This window comes from Manis pentadactyla, chromosome 11 (assembly GCF_030020395.1).
Source record: "Manis pentadactyla isolate mManPen7 chromosome 11, mManPen7.hap1, whole genome shotgun sequence".
Lineage (NCBI taxonomy): Eukaryota > Metazoa > Chordata > Mammalia > Pholidota > Manidae > Manis > Manis pentadactyla.
The window spans coordinates 85,553,120-85,577,314 of NC_080029.1; positions in this window are offsets into that span (position 1 = coordinate 85,553,120).

The following is a 24,195-nucleotide window of genomic DNA, read 5'->3' on the forward strand; positions in this document are numbered from 1 at the left end:
GAAGCTGTGAGGTTAGTAGTTATTCATTTGGGTGCTTAGAAGCATAAGAGGGAGTTTTCCTCACAATATTTTCTATTTAGTTGTATTCAAAAACCCATATCAGCTATGTTTTTGTAAACAGATTTAGAGTAGGTGCTTAACTAGAAGCTACATTATCCTAATTGATTCCCAAATTAAGGGGAAAAAAGCACACACAAATTTAAAATGGTTATAATTAGAGCAAAATACAACCCAGTCTTTATTGGGGATCCATATTGCTGTCATTATAAATGTCACTTTTCAGCACCATGTCTCTTACCAAACAGAGCTCATTTTGAAATGCCAGTCTTCGTGAAAAACTTTATCCATTTGTCCAAATGGTATTTGGACAAGAGAAGAAGTTTTTTTCTTTGGGTTCATTTTCAGGTTGTTAGCCTAACTTAAAATAGAGCTTCTTTAAAAGTCTGCCCAAACGTTTACTTAAAACAGAGAAGGGACAGCTGAGTGTTGAGTGGTAGTGTTACATTGAGTGAAGACACGACTGTAAATAACTCCGCAGTTTGGAAATGAATGATGCTTTTGACAGAGACGATTATGTCGTATTGACAACATTGATGTTAAACGCAGAGTGAAAATAGGAGATTGACTATCAGCAGTTTCCACCAGTGATCACTTGAAATAGCTTTTCTGAGATAAAGGAACAGTAACAAATGCATTCCTCCCATTCTGTCTCCTGGCACTCCTTTCCCCCGTCAGAGCTGGCTTAGTCCAGCTCCACTGTGGGGGAGAAGTCTAGTGTTCACACTTCATCAAAGGAGGATCAAATACTCTTGGCTGTTTTGCTTTAAGTTAATCGTTCCCAGGGCATCATTAGTCACTTTCCCCCTCAAACAAGGGCGGCCAAAATATCCAAGAAAAGAAGCCAAGCTCTGAACTTCTATAGAAGCAATTACAATTGCCACGTTAGACCTGACATATCTGAAACAAGGTCTTTGTAATGAAAACCTCACATGGGGCTCTTAGCAGCCTTCAAAGCCATTGTTCACATAACTGGCAAGTTCTGGTTTACATTTCTGGGGTGGAGAATATTCTGCCTGGTATGTTTTCTAGCTTGGAAAAATGTCATATATAAGAGAGTCTTGATCAGTAAATAACTTTTCCATAGCTATCTCTCCATTCTATTCATTGTATTATTGAGGCTCTTGACAAATATTTTTATTAAATAGAATTTATGTTCTTCTTAATTCTCACTAAAAGTGCTTGCATTATTTAATTCATTTTTAAACATGTAAAATCATTTTGATATTTGTTAAAACTGGGATACGGCATAAAAACTATCAGGCCATATTTGCATTCTGCAGTTGAACAAATAATATTCTGTGGGTGAGATCTGTGAGCCACTAAGTCTGGATCTGGTCAGAAGAACTGAGGGTTGGATTTCAGAGGGCATAGAATGTCTGTAAAAAAATTGTTCAGCCTCTCTCATTCTAGAAGTTACAATAGGATATTTATCTTGGCACAGAGCAGTGTTACATACACCCTGGTAGGCCTTTCATAGACCCATATGGCAGTGATGTAGGTCATCTATGGAAGGCATACATTTTTTTTTATTAAGGTATCATTGATATACACTCTTATGAAAGTTTCACATGAGCAACATAATGGTTACAACATTCACCCATATTATCAAGTCCCCCCCAACACCCCATTGCACTCACTGTCCATAAGCATAGTAAGATGCTGTAGAGTCACTACTTGTCTTCTCTGTGCTATACTCCCTTCCCAAGACCCCCCTGCATTATGTTTGTTAATCATAATGCCCCTTAATTCCCTTCTTTCCACCTCCCCACTGATCCTCCCCACCCCTTTCCCTCAGTCTCTTCTTGGGTTCTGTGAGTCTGCTGCTGTTTTGTTCCCTAGTTTTGCTTTGTTGTTATACTCCACAAATAAGTGAAATCATTTGGTACTTGTCTTTCTCCACCTGGCTTATTTCACTGAGCATAATACCTTCTAGCTTTATCCATGTTTTTGCAAATGGTAGGATTTGTTGTCTTCTTATGCCTGAATAATATTCCATTGTGTATATGTACCACATCTTCTTTATCCATTCATCTACTGATGGACATTTAGGTTGCTTCCATTTCTTGGCTATTGTAAATAGTTCTGCAATAAACATAGGGGTGCATACGTCTTTTTGAATCTGGGATCTTGTTTTCTTCAGTTAAATTCCTAGGAGTGGAATTCCTGGGTCAAATGGTATTTCTATTTTTAGTTTTTTGAGAAATCTCCATATTGCCTTCCACAATGGTTGAACTAATTTACATTCCCACCAACGGTGTAGGTGGAAGGCATACTTTTTATGATATGACCTTTCTATTCATAGTGGGGAGATAGATAGGTCACTTTGTTTTTGTTTTGAAAAGCAAATGGTGTGAGCTTTCGGTAAAAGGATATGTTATTTTCACATAGTCAGGAAAGTTTCCTGTATATGATGCTAGAACCAAATTCTTAAAGTAAGTACCCCTCTGTGAAATATTTGTCAGTTTTGAAGGCTTAAAACTTAGTAAGGGATTTATGAGCTCCCTGTCAAAATCACTTACAGAATATAGAGATATTCTCTTCATAAAGTGAAAAATAAAATCCATGATAAAGGACGAATCTAAGTAAGAATACATTTTAACTAAAGGTAATAAAGTAACTCATTAACTAAATGATAATAGTTGATACTTATTTCATTAAAAGGAATGCCTTGAAATGGAATTTAGTAATTCACTTTTGCAACTGGGTTCTACAAACATGAGGGTGTATTTTTAATCACCAGTGTGATATGATATTACTCTTTCTGATATGAGACAATGGGGTATAGAAGACAGTTTCTAGTGTAAAAGATTATCTAAAGCTCTCTTCTTATAGAACTGATGTATTTGTTTTCATTTCCAAAGTAGTATGTGTTAACAAGATTTTGCATTAGTCTCTAGTAAAAAACATCTTTTTTTCATAGACCTGTCTCATTATGCAGAAATATGGGAAACCATGAATTACTGTGGATGTTCTAACTTCACTTCCACTTCCCAGGCTCACAGCTTCCTTCCTTGCAAGTTGACAGAACCGAACTAGTTCATGTCCAGGATCTTTCTAGCTCTAAAATTTCATCAATCTATGATCCTTATTGAGAGAACTCTTTTCACATATATTCTCATATGAACACTTTTTTTGTTCTAAGCTGAATATTTCAGTTTTTTGTCCTTTCATATAATTTAATGTTTGGGGAGAGCTAATAAAGCTCTCCTCTTGACCAGCTATTTCCCCTGTGGAATTTGTCTCTATTCTGCTTAGATAGTTTCGTTCATGTTCACAAAGTACTAGAAATTTTTATGTTCACCTCCTATGTTGGCATTTTCTTTCAACATCTTCATTGCACTCTAGTAGGTCAGAGTGATGAGAGGTTTTGTATTTATTTGGGCTTAGAAAATGGGTGTTTTAATACGAGGCTTTGACTGATATTTCTGTCTCCTCTCTTCTCCATTCTTTCAACAACATTAGAGAACATCCACACTGGGGTCCAGCAGTGTGCTAGGATACACATTACTAAGTGAAGGATAGGTTTTTTTCCCCTCTTGCTTGCGATATTATAGGGAAAGACATGTATTAGCAAATGAATGTACAAGTAAATTTATAATTACATTAAGAATGAAAGGGAGAGAATATGTTTTAAAAAGGAACTGTCCTAGTGGAAATGATCATATTATGGAATGGAGAAAGACCTGTTTTAGAAAGTGACCTGAAGTGGACTTCTGATGAAAGAGTAGGAGCTGGCTAGCCAGAGGGGTCAGAGGGAATGCATTTTTCTCAGAGGGAACAGTAGGGACTCTGAAGCAGAAGATGGTTGCTACTTTAAAGTTGGCTAGTGTGTAATGACATGAGATGCGTTTGGAATAAGTCATCCAGGAATTTTGTATTTATTCTGAGAATAGGTTGACCATATAATTTATTGCCCAAAAAGGGTGGCATTTTGGAGGATGAAAGTAGACACTGCTAATAATTAAGCTTGAATAAGAGGCATAAACTAGGGCTCATCCCAAGCAAACCAGTACAAATTGTTATCTACTTAAAGGTAATATAAAGACAATTAAATCCTATAGGCGGGGGAGTAATAAAATTTGGCATCTGTTTTTGAAAGATCATCCTGGCTACTACATGCAAAATGGATTGGAGGAAAACAAAAATGGAAGCAGACTCCTGTAATAGTCTAGATAAACAGTTGACAAATTTTAAATATGATTTGATAGTAGCATTGATAGAACTTGGTGATGGATTGGATGTAGGCAGGGAGGAGAAGGGGGCTGTGAAATGACTCCAAGTTTCCTTCATGTAAAACTGAGTGAGTGGAATGTGCCATTTACTAAAACATAGAAAATTAAAGAAGCAGCAGATTTGGAGCAGGAGCAGAGAAAGACCAAGGGATAATTTAGTGGATCATAAGTAAGAGCTGCCTGATGAGCCTCCAGTTGGTGAAGTCATATAGAAAGCTATACTTGGAATATCAATCTATGTGATGGATACAAATCTACAGGTTGTAAACATTTAGGTGCCATTCATAGCAGGAGAATGAATGAAATTGCTGTGAAGCGACATTAAAATAGTAAGAGAAGATGGACTAGGACTGAGTTCTGAGGACCACAGACATTAAAGGACAGGCAAAGAAAGAAGGAACAGCAAAATCTTTTGGACAATTAAGGGGAAATATTCTGTATACTCCTCAGGAGGCCTCAGAGGAATTAATCTCTTTATTCCTCTTGCTACCATGTTGACCTTGATAACACATTTCTATTGCTCTATCCTCCCTGCCTGTCTTAATGCTGCTGAATCCCTAACACCTGCTGCCTCATATCACCTGGCAAATCAAGGACTTGCATGCAAGTCCTCATCTCAGGCTCTGCTATGCGTCTGAGAAGGAAGAACCAAAGGGATAGAAATATGACCGTGGGAGTGTATTATTGCAGAAGCAAAGAAGCCATGTCAGGAAGAAAGAAGTAGGAAAGGATTTTGAATGCTGCCGAGAAGGTTGAGTAATATAAGAACTGACGTGGTGATATAAATCATTGGCGACCCAAGGGAGCTGGGATGGTGGAGGTATGAGTAAGATTGCCTTGGGAAGTGATAAGGTTGGGCTTGGGTTTGAAGGGAAGCTGAGAAATTAGAGACTATTTGGAGGGGGGATGAGGAATCAAGGGACAGTTTTGTTTTGATTCTCACTTTTATTAAATGTGAGAGATGTAAGAGAGTATATAGATATTGATAAGAAAGATCCACTAGAGAGAGGTGGAAGAAATAGGAAAGGTAATTTAAAAGAAAAGTTACCGGAAACACTGAAAAAGAATTTTGAAAGAAAAGTTCCTTCATCCTTTGTAGTAAGAGGGAAGAAGGACATGACTGGATGACTACAGATATGATCTAGGTGATGAGGAGCTAATGCAGAATTCATTACGTTATTTCTATATTCTCAGTGAATGATGGGGTTGGATTAATTACTGAGAGCAGAGTGGGTGGGACAGCTTGGGGTACATGGAGAAAGTAGTTAATAGTCCCTGTTGTGGTGAGGGGGAGACCACTTTAGTCTCTAAGTGTCGAAGTCTCTCACCATTTGAGGCTGGCACTCATTAAGGAATCATGATCCCAGTCTTCCCCTCTTAAGATTTTTGTCCAGCAGTGTTTAACTCCACAGAAATTGGCCAAAAGAAAACACATGGTTGGATTTATCACTGGGGTTTGCAAAGTGGATGTGATGGAAGCAGGAAGAGCCCTGGGAATGGAGCATATTTGCAAAAGAGTCATTATAAAGATAGGCTCTGAAACAAGAGCTATGGAGAGAGGAAAGTGAATTCCTAAGGGACTGATCGATAGAAATGAAGCAATAAGGATTAAGGATTGCCATTCTCTGTGAGGTCAAAGAATTGTCACAGTGGGAATGCTCCAGAAGAATACAAGGTGTGATAAGAAAAGAGGATCTTTGCAAGAATGATTTTGCTTGTGCTATAACTTTTGGTGATGGACTCTGTTAGGTATTATATTTCTCTGTATTCCTACAGGTTCTGTCCTACACTGTGATAGGACTACGCAGGGATATCATTTATTTTATTTTGTTGGAGAGTAATAGCCTTTACTTTTTCCTATTAGTCAAAGGCACACCTTTGAACTGGGCTTGAATCATCACATCACCTGTTTCGGGAAGGCACCAGGAATCTGATGTGGTTTTTTAAGATTCTAGGAGCCCTATCTGTCTCCTTCTATGCTATCCTGGGACTTCAGGGACAAACTACATTGAGGAAATACTGAAACTGAAAACAAATGTCATTAGTTTCTCAAGGGAATTTATAATGTCTAACCTCAGCACTATGCCACCTGTCATCTTATGTTCTGTGTCTGCCGAGCTATTGACAGGTATGTAACTATGTCATGTGTTTTTGTTTTTGCTTTTTTCTTCCAAGCCTTTGTATGTTGTGCCTTTGCCTAAAATGGCTTCCCTCTGTTATCTTGTATTTTTTTTCCAAAGACAGTTCAAACATGATCTTCTGCACAATATCCAACTTGACCATTCCTGACCTTCTCAGTCTTGTCAGTTCATCCATCCTCTGTGCCCAAATGGAATTTCATACTTTATTTTTTTGTCATAGTCTATTATAATAATTTATTTATATGACTGTCTCTTGACTGAGTTTTTGAAGGCAGGGAACATGTTTATTCATCTTTGCATTCTTAATACCTCACCTAATTCCTGGCATATTTTAGGTGTTAAGCAAATATTTGTTGAAAAAATTAAGAAATGAACTGATTAATTTTATTTACCTTTTTATAAAGCATGCAGCCATCATTAGCAACCATCATGATATTAAATGGCATGCACAATTAAAAGTTTGTTTACTGAACATTACATTGTTGAATGTCAGCAGAAAAGTGTCACCAAAACACATTTTCCTAATGAAGCAGATCTATAATCTGGCATTTATAACTCCTGTGCTGCTGTGGACCAAGTGTGGTTTGGGAGGTGGGGAGAGAGGGGAGACAGGGTAGTACTTCCCAATTTATGGGAGGACCTGAGGAGCAGAGATTAAAACGCAGAATGGCAATCAGATTAAAAGGGTTGATGAGATCCTAAATACATCCCTCAGGCCACAGGAGAACCCGGGGGAGCAATCTTGGGAGGGCTGTAGGCCACTGAGGGAAGGAAAAAACTAGGCTTCCCACCACTAAAATAACAAGAGATAAAATGAAACCCACTTATCTGATTTTAGAATTTTATCTGGACATAGAAAACCTTCAAATTATTTATTTATACATAGTGATATCAAGCTCTATCTACTTCCAGTCCAAAGGGAACTCTTAAATAATCAAATAAAATGTTGAGGTTTCCTGCCCCAGTTATTCAGAGGAAGAAGAAAAAAAGACACGAAGGGTTTTTTAAAACTCTTTTTCTAATAAATGTTTTTAAGTGGAATATCAAGAATTATTAGTTGCTTTGTTTTATTTAATCTAGAAAAGGCTCACCTTTTACTTAGTATATTTCAAAGCATCAAATCTACATGTTTTTAGTTTTATAGAAGCCTAAAAACACATTTCCTTCTTATGTTGTAGAAAATAAGACATTTCCTAAATAAAAAATCCTTCAAATAGGTCAGTTTTTACTTAAAGATAGGGTTTAAATGTTTATATATCCTAGTTTACAATAAAAACTCATTTTAAATTACTTTAACTACTTATGTTTAGCATATGTCTTAGACACTTGAATAACATGCTTTTATAACAATGTCAGTCTTCCATTCACATCAGTTTATTTTGACTTTAAAAATATATTTCCTTTTTAACAGAGGAGTTTAGATTATTAAATCTGTTAACAGTTTCAGAAAAATGATAAGAGTAAATGATAAATATTTTCCCACATAGGGAAACTGAGGGAGACATTTTATCAGAGGCCATTGACAAAACTTGGGAAGTAAATGACTAAGTTTGGATTTATAAGAACAAAGGCACATTAATAATACAAATAGATTTGAATGTCCCAGTACCTAAACAAATAGATTTTTGTTCATATGTCTGTGTTTGTTTCTCCCGACTTTAAGAGATTCTATGTTTGGAGGTGGGGAAAGGAAGCATCTGTGTGGCTTCAGAATATTTAAGAGTGACCTTAGATTTAAACAAGGAACCTGACAGGATATAATAAAATAAAAAGACAAAAAGAAATAGGAATTTAGGATGATGGGGAAGAAGGAAAGAAAGAAGGAAGAATATACGGGAAAGACCTGTACATGGAGGGACTTCAGGGTTCCAAAGATCACCTCCAAACTCCAGCACAGCCCCTGCTCAGATAGGCCCATTTTAGGTGACAGGTGAATAGAAAGCCTCCTGATGACAACCAAATAAATAGGTCCATGAATCTGCTCTATCTAGGGTTCCAAAGAATAATGATCATAATGACAAGGTCTTCCTGTCCAGGCAGAGCCAGGAGTTCAAAGTTACACAGGATGAGAGCTGACATGAACAATAGCCAGAATGCCAGGCTGAGAGGCAGAAAGTCGTCCTCTGGTTTGGGTCTGTGCACTGGAGGACAAGGAAACGAAAGAACAGAACACAACCAAATACTTTGAATAGTCTCTTCTGAGCCCCATATGTCTAGCAGAATAGCAGTCAACTTCCTAAATTTCAAGTTGTTGCTTCCAGATCATTGATTTTCTACTTTTCCATAGGAATTCGGGTCTCTTTTCAGGTTGCCATGCATTAGATTATACTGTTCTCATCTCTTCCTCATGGACGTTTCCTCCCAGTCACCACGGGCACTGACCTGCATTTGTTGAAGCAAAAAGTACTCCCCTAGATATTTTCCCAGCTTGGTTCTATTCCTCCCCTGGGTGATTCCCTCATTCAGGTGGATGACACATCCAGCAGCCTGCTTCTGACCCGATGACCTTCGTCTTTCCTCCTGTTCTCACCGGGTTCATGGCTAGAACTGTTTGTTAACTAGTACACACTGGCTGTTGGAATTATACAGTGTGTGTGTACTCATGCTAAACACTTCCTGCCCAGATGCTCCCTGGCCCTCCGCCATGCTCGTCCACTGGGACCTCTCCAGAGAATTCTAGGAACTAGACGGCGGATCCCTGGACCTGTGCAGAGAAACACCAAGACGCTGCTCCAGCTTACGGGGCGGCAGTGTCTGATCTGCCTACACCACTCGTATTTGAATGTCGGCCTTGTCTGTGGCCCTTCACAAAGTTTTATCAACATCTGAGACTACTTCTCTGAAATTATATGCTCCTAGTTTATACTCTAATCCCTCATTTCCGGTTCTCCGCTTTCCTTAGTCCTTCGCTGGCTGCCTGCTCATCCACCTCCCTGAGCTGCCCACTCCCTTGAATGCTGTCTGCTCTCAGGCATCAGCTTCTCTGCCTTCACTTTCTTCTCTATTAAATCTGGGTCTATTCCTTTAACTCTCCTCTCCCCAATGCCATCTCCTTTTATTGCTTCGTGCTTCTACCGTATCTGCTCTGTAAAATTTAAATTAAACCCACAATCCATCTTCTTTGATCTTACAAACACCCGAGCTTCAGAGAGAGTTAGAGAAAACCAAATAAGCCTACAGATCGTTACGTGCCGCAGTGCTGCCTGGTGACTTTTACAGTCCGCGGTCAACTCCCGGTTGCTTAGTACTCGTTTCAAAATCAGAGCCCTCTCCTCCAGTGTCTAACCTGCCTCCCACTACAGCTGCTTCACTTTCACCAGGGATTTTACTCTAATTTTAGAGAGAAACTTAATATTCTCTGGCAGGAATACACTCATCTTTATATCCCGCTCCTTGAGGCCTCTGGAATTCTGAGCGTTTCTTCATGGCCTTCCTTTCAGAGCCACACAGAGTTTTCCTCCCCCCATTCAAGGCCAGGACCCACTCAGGATTTTTTTTTTTCTATTTCGTCCTTTTCCATCCCGTTTAACTCTCCTCCATCAATGACTCTGTTTTTCTTCCTCTGTATTGGGTCATTTCTCTGAACTTGAAGATGTTCTCATGTCCCTCCCATATTAAGAAAAGAAAACCCTATCCTATACCACCTGACAACTCCTCTTGCTAACACATAGTTTGTCCTTTTACACAATCATATTAGTTATTCCCTCAACATCCACTAACTTTTCAACCTCCTAAGATGAGCTTTTTGCCCAAGTCATAGAGACTATTCTAATTAAGATCACCTCTGTTTTCTCATTTGTCAAACACAGCGGACATTTTTTGGTGTTCATTTTACCTACCCTTTCTGAAGCATGTGACACTCTTGGCACCTTCCTCTATCTTAACCTGCTCTACAGCCTTGACTTACAATATCTTCTGCTTTTCTTTCTTTCTGTATGACCTCTCCTCAGCTTCATCAAGTTCAGCTATCAACCAATGCACCTGTAATCCCCTGGGTTCTTTAACCCTTGCTTCTTCGTGTGTTTCTCTCTCTGGATGATCTTATCTGTAATAAAGTGGTTTTTTTTGCTATCATTAATGTACAATTGTATGAACAACATTATGGTTACTAGACCCCCCTATTATAAAGTCCCTCCCACATACCCCCATTAATGTCACTGTCCATCAGTGTAGTAAGATGCTATAGAGTCACTACTTGTCTTCTCTGTATATACTGCCTTTCCCATGTCCACTCCCCCACTACATTATGTGTGCTAATCCTAATATCCATTTTCCCCTTATTCCTCCCTTCCCACCCATCCTCCCCAGTCCCTTTCCCTTTGGTAACTGTTAGTCCATTCTTGGGTTCTGTGAGTCTGCTGCTGTTTTGTTCCTTCAGTTTTTTGCTTGTTCTTATACTCCACAAATGAGTGAAATCATTTAATACTTCTCTTCCTCCACCTGGCTTATTTCACTGAGCATAATACCCTCTAGCTCCATCCATGTTGTTGCAAATAGTAGGATTTGTTTTTTTCTTATGGTTGAATAATATTCCATTGTGTGAATGGCCCACATCTTTTTTACCCATTCATGTACTGATGGACACTTAGGTTGCTTCCATTTCTTGGCCATTGTAAATAGTGTTGTGATAAACATAGGGGTGCATATGTCTTTTTGAAACTGGGCTCCTGCATTTTTAGGGTAAGTTCCTAGAAGTAGAATTCCTGGGTCAAATGGTATTTCTATTTTGAGTTTTTGGAGGAACCTCCATACTGCTTTCCACAATGGTTGAACTATTTTATGTTCCCACCAGCAGTGCAGGAGGGTTCCCCTTTCTCCACATTCTCGCCAACACTTGTTGTTGTTTGTCTTTTGGATGGTGGCCATCCTAACTGGTGTGAGGTGATATCTCATTGTACTTTTAATTTGCATTTTTCTGATGATCAGTGATGTGGGGCATCTTTTCATGTGCCTGTTGGCCATCTGAATTTCTTCTTTGGAGAAGTGTCTGTTCAGCTCCTCTGCCCATTTTTTAATTGGATTATTTGCTTTTTGTTTGTTGAGGTGCATGAGCTCTTTATATAATTTGGATGTCAAGCCCTTATCAGATATGTCATTTATGAATATATTCTCCCATACTGTAGGATGTCTTTTTGTTCGACTGATAGTGTCCTTTGCTGTACAGAAGCCTTTTAGTTTGATATAGTCCTACTTGTTCATTTTTGCTTTTGTTTCCCTTGCCTGGGGAGATATGTTCATGAAGAAGTTGCTCATGTTTATATCCAAGAGATTTTTGCCTATGTTTTTAAGAGTTTTATGGTTTCATGACCTACATTCAGGTCTTTGATCCATTTTGTGTTTACTTTTGTGTATGGGGTTACACAATAATCCAGTTTCATTCTCTTACATGTAGATGTTCAGTTTTGCCAACACCAGCTGTTGAAGAGGCTGTCATTTCCCCATTGTATATCCATGGCTCCTTTATCGTATATTAATTGACCATATGTGATTGGGTTTATATCTGGGCTCTGTAGTCTGTTCCATTGGTCTATGGTTCTGTTCTTGTGCCAGTACCAAATTGTCTTGATTACTGTGGCTTTGTAGTAGAGCTTGAAGTCAGGGAGTGTAATTCCCCCCACTTTATTCTTCCTTCTCAGGATTGCTTTGGCTATTTGGGGTCTTTTGTGCTTCCACATGAATTTTAGAACTATTTGCTCTAGTTCATTGAAGAATGCTGTTGGTACTGTGATGGGAATTGCATTGAATCTGTAGATTGCATTAGGCAGGATGGTCATTTTGACAATAATAATTCTTCCTATCCATGAGCATGGGATGTGTTTCCATTTATTGGTATCTTCTTTAATTTCTCTTAAGAGTGTCTTGTAGTTTTCAGAGTATAGGTCTTTCCTTCCTTGGTTAGGTTTATTCCTAGGTATTTTATTCTTTTTGGTGCAATTGTGAATGGAATTGTTTTCCTGATTTTTCTTTCTGCTAGTTCATTGTTAGTGTATGGGAATGCAACAGATTTCTGTGTGTTAATTTTGTATCCCGCAACTTTGCTGAATTCAGATATTAGATCTAGTAGTTTGGGAGTGGATTCTTTAGGGTTTTTATATATAATATCATGTCATCTACGAACAGGGACTGTTTGACTTCTTCCTTGCCAATCTGGATGCCTTTTATTTCTTTGTGTTGTCTGATTGCCATGGCTAGGACCTCCAGAACTATGTTGAATAGAAGTGGGAAGAGAGGGCATCCTTGTCTTGTTCCTGATCTTAGAGGAAAAGCTTTCAGCTTCTCACTGTTAAGTATGATGTTAGCTGTGGGTTTGTCATATATGGCCTTTATTATGTTGAGGTACTTGCCCTCTTTACCCATTTTGTTGAGAGTTTTTATCATGAATAGATGTTGAATTTTGTTGAATGCTTTTTCAGCATCTATGGAGATGATCGTGTGGTTTTTGTCCTTTTTGTTGATGTGGTGGATGATGTTGATGGATTTTTGAATGTTGTACCATCTTTGTATCCCTAGAATGAATCCCACTTGATCATGATGGATGATCTTTTTTGATGTATTTTTGAATTCAGTTTGCTAATATTTTGTTGAGCATCTTTACATCTGTGTTCATCAGGGATATTGGTCTGTTATTTTCTTTTTTGTGGTGTCTCTGCCTCATTTTGGTATTAGAGTGATTTTAATAAATTTTTTATAATCATCTGTATGATACTTCCATCTGTTTGTGCAATATCTTCAGCTAGCTAATGATGATGACTTTAAAATGAACAATTAATAATATTATTAGCATTTATTTATCTCTTTCAGGCACTGTGCTAAGGTCTTTGATTATATTAATTGATTTACTCATCATAATTCCTGAATTTTTTTCCCCCCTTTTATATGTGAGAACTGAAGCAACTTACATGTCACACAGAAATTAATAGCAGAGTTAGGGTTTAAATCCAGCTTATCTGACCCCAAAACCCATACTTTTAACCACTTCAATAACCCTGACATATGCAAAGTTTAATTCACGTTCCCCAAATTATTCATATTCTGATACAATCTGTTTCAACAAGCATAATCATTTCTAGCAGAACCCAAAACAGAAACTTAAAGTCATGATAGATTCTTTCCCTCTCCGAGCAATAAGCCTGCTAAAGTTTTGTACTTCTTCCCTATATTCTTATTAATGGCACTTAATCCAGTAGTCTCATTATTTCCCTCCTGCCACATCAAAAAAACTTTCCAATTGGATTATGCACCTCCTTCTAGTTTTAGTGTCCTCCAGTTTATACTCCCAGAACTATTTATCTTCTTATACCATATATGATTACATCATTCCTCTGATAAATCTCAAATGACTCCCTGTATCTGGCAGCAGTGTTTCCCAAAGTGAGTTTTATGTATTGCCTTCCATCAGAATCACCTGGATAGCTTGTTAGAAAGCAGATTCTCAGGAACTATAGCAGGATTTCTGATTTAGAGTTGATGGTGATAAGACCTAGATTCTCTGTTTCTAACAAGCTCCTCATGTAATTTTTTTTCACACTAAAATTTCGTAGTGTCTGGCCTCCAGATCAGGTGCAAACACTTCAGAATTACTGATAAATACCATCTGGCTTGTTTCCTTCTTTCCCCTAATTCTTTCCACCTCTCCACCTATTCTCTGCACTCCAGGTAGGTATGCCAAAGATTTTGCAGGTTCCCTAATACCAAGTTATCTTAAGTGTTGGTGACTTCACATATATTTTGTCTTCTACCTGAAGGCGCTTTCCCTGTAAGTCTGGCAAGTTGCTGTGTGCATGTCTGTGTGAATGTGTATGTTGCATACCTTGAGTCCTCATTAGCCTGAAAGTTTCTCCCAGGATTGTGTGAGCTTCAGAGTCACAGGAACTGTTTTCTGAAATCTCCGCTTTAAAAAATGCCATTCCAGGTTCAGGCTGTGTGCAAAATCAAGTTATGGCTGAGAAAAATGGAATTCATGTGAACTTGGTATGTATTCAGTATGCAGGTGCTTGAATCCTTTTGGAATTTCTCTGTGATTTATGACTGATTATTTGGCGATTCATAAAAGCTGCTTGGAGAGAAATTTCACATTTGCTGGCATCTCTACAAATGAGAACACCAATGGAAGTGGAATTCAAAATAGCTATTTTGGTCGGTCATCTGTCAAAAGTGCTAATCAGAGAAATGTTAGAAGGAGTAGTTTAATTGAAATATTTATATGGTCTGCATATATTGTTGGTTTTCATACCCTTGTAATATGAATAATCTGGGAGATAGAGAGGTTCAGGTAATCATGTTTACACAGTAGATGCTGAACTTTGCGTTACTCTTCACAATTTGCCTGTAAATGTGAATCCTCCCTTTACGGGTGAGAAAATATGTTCAGAGATGCCAAGAGAATTGGAGAGTCACTTAGCTCATAGGAGACAAATCTGGAATCTGAAGTATCTTTATGTCCTTTCATCTATTATACCTATCCTGTCTTAGTCTGGAGTACAGGTTACAGAGACTTTACCTTAATAAGTAAAAGTTCAGACGTTGTTTTCTGTGATGAGTGGAAATATTCTGTTGGGTTTTTCCAACAACAGATAACTTTAGCCACTACATAAATTGTTTCTCCATGTTTTAGAAAATGACATTAAGAATAATATTTTCAAAAATTTACTAGGGGATCTTTAGGCCTTCAACAAAGCACAGAGAAGAGTAATACTTCGCCCACTACTTAGTGAGGGAGCCATTTAATGCTGATATCTGTTTGCCGGGTTGATTACCTGATCAGTGGCAACATGGTGGAAAACATCTGGGGACTAAAAGCAAGAATTTCCCTACACCCTTTCCCTCATCCCCAACACCCTCTCCTTTCCATGCCCTATCTCCAGGAAACTGGGACAGCTGGTATCCATTTCATTTCCCTGACAGTTGCATGCTGACTCTGTCACCAAGCTGTGCACTTGCCGGAACAGTTGATTTTTCTTTATAAGACTGATGAGGAAGAGAAAACAAAAGTGCTTTGCATTGTTTCTCTTAAGGTTCATCATGTTCTGTGTGTGTGTGTCCCTTAAGACAGGGGAAACTATTAGGAGAGAGCCAGATCTCTTTAATGAGCCTAGAGGTAATGCAAAATTCATGTGCTTTCACCTGCAGCTGGGTGAAGCCTTGTGCACAGAGAGCAGGGAGGCGGGAAGGGTCAGTTATTTCTGATTTTGCTGAAGCAGATACCCTGGCTGCTACTGGGCATCCTGACCCACTTGTTCATTTTTTAGGAAGAAGTGGATACTTTCCATGGGAGAAACTCAAGCATCAGATTTGCTCCTTGGAGCGTTAATAAAAGGGCTCAGTTAGCTTCATCTCATTATTTTACTATGAGTATTGACTTTGGCCTACAGTCATGTATAGATAAAATGGTGCAAGGGCTTGTCCTAAGTGATTACTCAGAATTACAAATCATTTCACGTGTAACTGAATACTGCAGTCTAGCTGGCACCCTGCCCCTTGCTTCCCACCTCCCCCTTCTCTAATAGGAGCGCAAATCCAGCTTTGTCTGAAGAGGCAATTAATCTTATTCACTGAAAGCTGAATTTTAATTCACCAGCATGTGGAGGACATATCTGCCTATCACACAAGTTAGTTTAACTGAGAATTTAGAGGAAAAAAAAATTGGAAGTCTTGGCATCTTGGGGCAGACAAAATATCTTGTAGGTACATTTCTTTATTAGCCATCTACATACCACAGACAAGCTTCTTTTTGTAATAATAACTCTATTAGGGTAAACTGGGTTTATTTTGTATTTGAAAATGAATGACTGAATTTTATGTAATGAAAGCCACAAAAAGTATGTGTGTTTCAGAGGAAATTGAACCTATGGTGAGAAAGATAAATTTTAGTTTTCTAGAGATTCTAAAAGGCTATTATTTTTAAGGGCACAGTTTAGAGATGATCAGAAAAATAAAGGGACACATAAAAGTCCTAGAAAGCCTGCATACATCCAAATCAAATCACAGAGGAGTAAGTAGTAAGGCACCAAGCAGACAGCACCACCAATCTGGCATCGGGTCTCTCTTGTGAAATGTTAGGCACAATACTGGGCTTCTCTGGTGCTTCTGCTGTGCTTTATTTTAACAATTTTCCCCTGAGCAAGACCCTAGCATTTGGTCTGAGGTTTGTTTCACATGTAGACAAACTGCTTAAGAAAAACCTTTCCTGAAGCACTTTCTCAAATCAAGAGTTTTGAACAAGAATGATTTAATGCAGGTCCATACTGAATTAGATATCAAATTCCCATAAGGTCAGAAAACACATGGGCTCTGGTTTGTACTTCTGCTCAACCAGCCCTCCTCAAAGGCAACCTTACGGTATAGGCAGGTATCAAAACAAGTAACTGTCTCTTCCCCAGCAAAAGAGGGAATTTAATAATAAAAAAGTACTCATGATCTTGTATGCCAAACAATAATTAGTACAGCATGAATCTTAAGGGTTTACTTTACAAGAATTAAAGAGGTCCTCTTGGCTTTTGTGCGGTTCCTTCACCACTTACGATTGTCTCATACCCTGGGAATTAACTCTCAAACATGATGGCTTCCACTGCCTCTTCCAGGAATGTGCTGTTGAATATTTATTGGTGATATGAAGGTTTGGGAAACAATGGAATTCTTTTCAAAATGCGTCCTTATGTCGTGGAACTTTTTGTTGCTGTCCTCTTGTTGGGTGTGGAGTGGGAGTGGGCCAAGGGCAGGGAATCTATCAGGTCAAGTGTGCCTAATGGTCACCAGATGTCATGGTGTCACTGTGTAAGCACAGGGCTATAAAGTTATGAAGCTTTATCGCCTTGTCAAACCATTTGCAGTGCAAACCGGGCAATTATTCTTAAAGGAAACAACTTAAAAATTTAAGGTTTTTGTATTATTACCAGAAGATATTGCTTTACGTAGTGTCAGTACTGTAAAGATAGATTTTGGAGTTCCTCTAAAAACTTTGTGTAATCTAAATAATGTTTAGAATTTAAATTACACAGAATTGGAATTTAGATATGTGAAAGCCCAGAAACACATATTTGCAAATAAGTGCTTGCAAATGTTCCAAGACTTAAGTGAGGCATTGAATGTATAACAGTGTTCATCCACTGTTTATTTAATTTTTTCATAGCTCTGCTGCTATGTGAGGTGTTTAGGCATATTTTGAGAGAAGAGGCCCTCTTTTGCGATTATTTTGACTATTTCATGGTCAGATCTTTAGTGCTGTAACTGTTTGACTCCTCTTCCCCCCAAAAAGGCAAGACAAATAAATGAAAAGGCAGAGATTTGGGGTATTTCTTACTGTTCCTCCAAGTACATGAATATATTCTATTTCCATTCTTCACAGATATCACATGAAATGCACACCCTTTGGGGGAGGTTTTGGGTGATATTGGGAGATTGCCCCACATCTCAGTCTGGCAGGGCCCATCAGTGGTGCTCTTTCCAGTACAAAGCTGAGGAAGCCTCTATCAGCACCTCCTTTTGGATGGAGGGATTATTTTTTTATGTCTCCTTCAAAAGATGTGAGATTCTGCTCAGAATTTTTAATGAGACTCCAAATTAAGTAGGTATATTTCCATGCAGAATTACTCCTTCCAAGCCTCTAATATTCTACCCAGATTGTCCTGAACATTCCCAAAGTGTGTCTTTGGCAGTCTGTCTGTCAAAGTTATATGAACTGAGGTTTTAGTGACTATAAAGTAAGTTTACTGCAGTCAGGGCTAACTATGTCCCAGGTACAACCTTACAAGGCAGGTTCTATTTTATCCATTGACAGATGGGAAACAGAGGCCCTGTTAGTTATGTGTCCTTTAATTTGTTCAAGGTAGAAAGAAGATTGAACAAGGAACTTTTGACTCTAGAGCCCATGTTTTAAACTATTTTTCACATCTTGCCTTTTGATAAGCTGCAGAGAATAGATAATTTCAATGATTTAAGAAATTAAAGTGACCAAAATGGAAAGAACATAGGAATTTATTTTGGTGTCTTAAAATATCTCTAGATTCCATCTCTGTTTATACCACTAAGTGAAGATTTTCAGATGATTTCTTAAGCCTCTTGCCAAGAAGTCCTTGATGTTTAAAGGCCTCAGATAAGGATCAGCCTTCTGTAATAAATGAAAACAGATCCCTAGGTTCACAGGTGTGGAGCAGGGAGTGTTTGTTAAATTCATTTTGAAAAATGTTAGGATGTTTTAGGTTGCAATTCATCAGAAAACTCAAAAATGTCTCAAATAGTATGGGATTTAAAAAAAATGTCATATAGGCCTGTGAAGGTAGGGCAACTCAGGGTTGGGTGATCCAGCTCACTTGCATCACCAAGGAACTGGACCTGTTCCTCATCCAGACTGCTATCCTCAGCATGACAGTGATTATCTCTATTGGTCTCATGATGGCCACTCAGCTCCAGGCGTTATAGCTCCATATACCAACACCAGAGGCAGAAAATACAGCTGCTCCTGTCTTGTGTATTTTTGTTAAAGAAACCTTTCCTCGGAGTAAGTGCCTCTGGAATACTTCCCCCTCACATACCAGATATTGCCATCTACAGCTTCGTTGAAAGTCCACCCCAAAACCAGCCGCTGGTAAAGATCTTGGAACACTTCCCTCTGATTAGCTTAGACACATTAACAGTGACTTACAAGAGTCATATTGTCTGGATGGTCCCAGAGAAAATCAAATTTCTGCCCTTGGGGTACCCATAAAGGGAGTGAGTGCTGCAGCCACTGGAGGAAACAAGTGCATGAGAGTCAGGAGGAGATGCTCCTTCCTCCTCCAACACCTTCTGACAAAGATTAACCATAGTACCAGATGACGAGGCAGATAGGCTCCAGGATCATGAGCAGGCAATGAAGAGTGGCTTTGGAACTGAGAGGCAATAAAAGTGATAGGGTGGTACAGTGGCTTAGCTGTTAAATCATAGTTCTTTAATAAGAGCCTTCTTAGATGCTAACAACATGAGTACTCAAGAAGACTTTATGAAAAGAAAGCTTCAAACACAAAATATTTAGTTGGAGAATTTACTTGGGAAATTATGTTCTAGATCCTGAGAGCAACAGCTATGTAACTTGTAAAAATATATTAGAAGCCCCTGTATGACATAATATATATATTACATATATTTTATAAATGTATAGAATATGTGAAAATGAGAACCAAGCAGAGAAATAATTTTCCCTTGGAAAATAGGTAGCTTTATGCCAAAGTCCAAATAGTAGTGAATTAGCAGAATCTTAGTGGTTGAAAATTAGGTTGGAGAGAGGAAAAGAGGGGAAATTTCAATGTGTTTTGGATATTTTGTTTGAGAGCCTAATATCCTGAGGTGTGTCCTAACTCCTCTTCCCTTTGTGGTGTGTCTGTAGAGAGAGGGTGAGTGGGTAACAGGCTAACGTTGACTATTTCATAGTTACTGAATTCCATGTGCTAGGTCCTGTGTAAAATGATGGAGGGAGGAATAGTGGGAGTAAGGAAGGAATAGCAGTAAACAAATCAGGAAGGTGAATAAGATTCTCATGAACTTCTCGGATTTTTGGACAAATCAGGTTCTGCCAAGATCAGTGAACTGTAATGCACTAATATATACTCCTTTTTCAGGAGTTCCAACAGGAAATAGATGGAAGGAATTCATGTTTTCTGCTATAGTTCCATGTTGTCTATTAAAATTCCCAAAACTGAGTGCTGTTAGGGAGAGGTTCCCAATGGAAAAGATACCCATGATCTTTATTCCTTACTCTTTCTTAGAAGATCTTCCAGCTGTAAACAGACTATAGAGACAGCTCCCTTTTTAGGCAAATATGATTATCATTCATCTAAGTCCTAAAGATATATGGGAACCCAGTCTTCCACCAAAGGAAAGCAACTCCTGTAAGATTCATCTAAGCAGAACCATATTTCTATTTGAAGAAAGACTTTAAAAATATTTCTATTGAAGAGATTTTTTCCCATTGTATGTTCTTGCTCCCTTTATCATATATTATCCAACCACATAAGTGTGGGTTTATTTCTGGATTCTCAATCCTGTTCCATTGATCTGTGTCTATTTTTGTGTCGGAACCATACTGTTTCATTACTAGAGCTTTGTAATCTAGTTTGAAATCAGTGTGTGTGATACCTCCATCTTTGTTCTTCTTTTTTCAAGATTGCTTTGGCTATTTGGGGTCTTTTGTGGTTCCACACAAATTTTAGGATTATTTGCTCTAGTTCTGTGAAAAAAACCATGGGTACCTTGATAGGAATTGCATTGAATCTGTAGACTGCTTTGGATAATGTGGCCATTTTAATAAGCATTTGCTTCCTATCCATGAGCATGGAATATCTTTTTATTTATTTGTGTCATCTTCAATTTCTTTCATCAGTGTTTTATAATTTTCAGTGCATAGATCTTTTACCTCCTTGGATAAATTTATTCCTAGGTATTTTTGATGCATTTGTAAATCAGATTGTTTTCTTGATTTCTTTCTGCTAGTTTGTTATTAGTATATAGAAACATAACAGATTTCTGTATACTGATTTTGCATCCTGCAACCTCACCAAATTCATTTATTAATTCTAATAGTTTTTGGAGTCTTTAAGGTTTTCCATATGCAGTATCACGCCATCTGGAAATGAAATCTGGGCAGAAACATGCAAAAGAATAGAATTAGATCATTGTCTTACATCATACATAAAAACAAAACTTGGAAACTTGAAGTGGATTAAAGACATAAATGTAGGAACTAAAACTATAAAACTCCTGAACATTGACATTAGTAATTTTTCTCTGAATGTGTCTCCACAGGTAGGGGAAACAAAAGCAAAAATAAATAAGTGGGAGTACATAAAAATGAAAAGCTTGTGCACTATTGAAGAAACCAATAAAACAAAAAGGTAACCTACTGAATGAAATAATATATTTGCAAATGATATACTGATGAGGGGATAATATATAAAATTTATAAAGAACTCATACAACTCAACACCAAAAAAAAAAAAAAAAGATTCAATTAAAAATGGGTAGAGGACCTGAACATTTTCTCAAGAAAGACATGCAAATGGTTAACAGACACATGAAAAGATACTCAACAACACTAATCATCAGGGAAATGCAAATCAGAACCACAATGAGATATCACCTCACACAATCACAATGACTAGTATCAAAAAGAGATGTGTTGGCAATGATGTGGAGAAAAGGGAGCCCACTGCACCATTGGTGGGAATGTAAATTGGTGCAGCCACTATGGAAAGCAGTATAGAGTTTCCTCAAAAAACTAAAAATAGAAATACCATATGACCCAATAATTCCACTTCTGGAAATTTACCTGAAAACAAAAACACTAATTTGAAAAGATGTGTGCCCCTGTTGATCGCAACATTATTTACAATAGAAAAAATGTGGAAGTAACCTGTGTCCATCAATAGATGAATGGACAAAGAAGATGTGGTACATATACCCAATGGAAAATTACTCAGCTATAAGAAGAAATCTCTCCATTTGCAAGAACATGGATGAACTTAGAGAGTATTATGCTAAGTGAAGTATCAGAGGAAAACAAATACACATGATTTCACTTATATGTGGAACCTAAAGAAATTAAACAAATGAACAAAACAGGAACAGATCCATCAACACAGAACAACTCGTGGTTGCCACAGGGCAAGGGTTGGGAGGATGGGTGAAATAGGTGAAGGGGATAAAGAGGGATAAACTTCCCAGTATAAAATAAGTCATGAGATAAAAACATAGGGAATACAGTCAATAGCATATCTCTGGTGACAGCTGGTAACTACACTTATGGTGCTGAGCAATTTTTAATGTATGTAACTGTTGAATCACTGTTGCGTTCGTACCTGAAACCAATATAGTATATATCAGCTATACTTAAAAAAATAAAAATAAACTTCATTTATGGTGAGGTCTAATAAAACCACTGTTTAATACATTCTCAACCCTTTTTAAATAAATACTTAAATTTATATATTCAAATGACTACTCAGTAAAATGTCCTAAGCCTTGAAGAAAAATTCAGAAAAGTTCCAGTTTTTTTTTGTTTTTAGTATTACTGTATTATTAATAGCCTCCTAAGGTGATTAAATATTTTGAATACTCTAATTACTCAAAAAGTGATTGACTTAATTTATACTTTAGAGTAACATCTCTTATAAAACAGATTGTCTCCTCTCTATGTCAATACCTTGTTCTATGACCCAGTTGAAAGTGATTAAAATAAAACTTACTGGATGCCATCATTTGAAGAAATACAGAGAAATCATGAATCACGTGCTATCATTTTTAGTGTCCAAAAATCAAAAGGTAAGCAAAGGAGAGGAAAAGGATGAAGAAGCAGAAGTGGGAAAAAGAACAAAGAAGAAAATATGGTATTTCTGAAATTCCAATGGATTATTATAAAAGTAGCAAGGTAACTGCTGTAGTCTAGGTGCTTCTATGAAGAGATAATACATGAGGCATCTTTGTGAATTAGAATTGCTGACAGCAGAACTTAAGATGATATTACACTTATTGTGAAATTGCATTGTTTCTACTTATTTCATGAAATATATGCCTTTGGGGACCCTGGTTAACATAGTTTGGTTGATTATTATGTTGTTTTAACATTTGGTGATGAAAGCAATCTGGCAAACCAGCCACATTACAGGACAGATCCTAAGGAAATTTACCAAAAGAAAGCTCCCAACTCTATTTGTACTCGGTGGCCCCACTGAGAACATTACTGGAAACACTTCAAGAGCTTGAACTATGATACTTTCTGTTAAAATACAATGACCATTCAACTGTATGATGATAAATACATCTAAGGAGTTCTGGTTGCCATTTTGGATATGCTGGATGCAAAAGTTAATAAGATTAAAATCATTCTTCTAAGGAGTTTATAATCTGTCATGCCAAATAAACATTTAGGTCTTCTCTAAAAAAGAAATAAAAACTCAAACTTATGTTTCCCTGATTATTAGAGAGTCACTGGATCTTGGAAGTTATTTTTCAATGAACCTAGCAAATTGAATATGAATTGTAACTTACGAATTCAACCCTGTAGGATTTCTCAAGTATTGGCATTGGTTTGAAATTGCCTGACCCATGATTAGCACACATAATGTAGTGTGGGGGGCACGGGGAAGGCAGTATAGCACAGAGAAGACAAGTAGCGACTCTATAGCATCTTACTATACTGATGGACAGTGACTGTAATGGGGTATGTGGTGGGGACTTGATAATGGGGGGGAATCTAGTAACCACAATGTTGCTCATGTGATTGTATATTAATGATACCAAAATAAAATTAAAAAATAAAATAAAATAGAAATAGCCTGACCCAAGATTGAGTAATGAAAAGTTGGAAGTGAATATGGAGCAAGTGAGTACAAAAGAGGTTCTCTTTAACAATTCAATTCGACAACTTTTTTTTTGAGCCCTATATATCATGTATTTAATACTGGATTGGGTGTTAATCCTCCCAGCCCAGGGGATCATAAAAAGTTGGCAATAGGTGTCTTGAAGGATTCTCTGCTGGGATGAAACTGTGTGGCCCAGATGATCTAGGTTATGAATTCATTAGATCTTTGATTCCTAAAAGTGACGAAGGGCAACTTTTGAAAAGAAGAGTTATTAAAGATGACCCATTTATAGCTCTTTGAGATGGAGAATGCATACTTATAAGTTGCTTGTAAATGTGTTGTTAAACACATTATAGAAAAATCTAGCAGAAATAGCAGATCCCTATTAATGAATCTATTCATGTTTATGAACACTGGCATTTTCTTGTTTCA